Source organism: Propithecus coquereli, unplaced genomic scaffold (assembly GCF_000956105.1).
Source record: "Propithecus coquereli isolate 6110/MARCELLA unplaced genomic scaffold, Pcoq_1.0 Scaffold68, whole genome shotgun sequence".
In the NCBI taxonomy this organism is placed as follows: domain Eukaryota; kingdom Metazoa; phylum Chordata; class Mammalia; order Primates; family Indriidae; genus Propithecus; species Propithecus coquereli.
The window spans coordinates 1,660,747-1,662,356 of NW_012152840.1; the positions used below are offsets into that span (position 1 = coordinate 1,660,747).

Sequence of the window (1,610 nt, forward strand, 5' to 3'; positions counted from 1 at the left end):
GGGTGTTTGAGATTTCATTATATTTCTCTCTGCTTTTGTGTATATTTGAATATTTTCATAATAAAAGAGGCAAATTAATTTTTATACAGTCTATAAAATTGGGGAAATAATCATATGTAAGAGCTCAATAATCCTATCAAGCACCATTACTATAATTGACATTTATAGAACTCCACCTAACTACAGAATATACATTTTTTAAAAAGCATATGTTTGCCAAGGTTGACCATATTTTGAGCAATAAAATAAGGTTCAAAACATTTCAAATGATTGAACTCTTATAAAGTATGTTTTCTGAAGACAATGGAATTAAATTAGAAAAACAACAAAATCTAGAATTGCAGTAATTAAATAACATCTAAATAATAGGACAAAGAAGAAAATATTTTGAATTGATTGGTAACAAAAATATATCAGAACCATATGGTACTGGCCTAGTCACGGAAGTCTGGCAGTCTCTCAGCTAAAGCCTGACTTAAACATTAATGATGATTTTATAAGCCTCAGTATAACAACATCCTCTGTGGATTCTTTTACTTCTTCCCTTTTCAAATGCATAATTACACCATTCAGAAACAAAGAAGGCCTAAGGTTTGGTATTGTGCTTTGAAGATCCCAGGTTACCAAAATTTTTCTAATGGGGAGGTTTATTCCCATCTGCAGGCCATAAAGCACTAAGACAAAAGGCAGATAGAGTTTGGAAGCCAAAGTTGTCCTACAAATAAATGTTTGGCTAGTCAAGACTAGGCTGACTTGAAGCGAAATCATATCCTTATTTGGGTTCAAAGACAAATTCAAAGTTTTCTTGTCTTTCTTATTAATTCAAGCAATTTCTGTTTAATTAAATACTTAGTCTCATTATGATTAGAATTAGTCCTTAGTATAACCAGATGTCCTAAATTGCCACTTGATAATACCTCTCAACAGCTGTCCAAAGTTCGCCTGTCTATGATAGTTTGTGATAGTGATGTTGCAGTGTTGTGTGATACTGATGTTGCAATTTGAAACTTCATTTCAGTTGTAGATAAAATCAGCAAACTTCTCAGTAACCTAGAGCTATTGAATGTGTCTTTTAAGTGTTTACCCGTTGATAGGACTTTTGACTAGGACTGAAACATTAAGATTAGTAGCAGTTTAGTGAACTTAATGTTTCCTAGCTGGTAATGCAGATTCTTTCCTGTTTTACAGTTGAGAACATGGTAACTGTTGGAAAAACCATTCTTGAAAGGAATAATTTCACTGACTTCACAAATGTGAGGTATGAATACTTCAAGGTAGAAACCAAATATACATTATAAACTTTTTTGAAATGTTTCTTGGAAAATGGAAGGAGCAGTGTCAGAGTTTGTGGTTTAAATGCAATTTTCCTGAAAGTGAGAATATAGTTCATTGGTAGTATAAATTTAATAAAATTTCTTTCTCTCATGTCTCAATAACTTCCGATAATCTGCACTTACAGTTTGAGTAAACAAGTATTAATACATACGTGCAGTAGGTAGGCAAAATAGTTACAAATCTACTTTTCTTTGTTCGATATGAGCATTCCTATAGAATTGTAAGTTGAATTGTCTTAGAAAAACTTTATGTGGTTTAAAAATACATTATTATAT

At 31.6% G+C, this 1,610-nt stretch overlaps 1 protein-coding gene across 1 annotated transcript in view; it reads left to right on the forward strand.

Moving 5' to 3' along the window:
• The window catches only part of HINT3 (histidine triad nucleotide binding protein 3), a 34,147-nt gene that overhangs the window by 26,961 nt on the left and 5,576 nt on the right, over positions 1-1,610 (forward strand). The window lies entirely within an intron of this gene.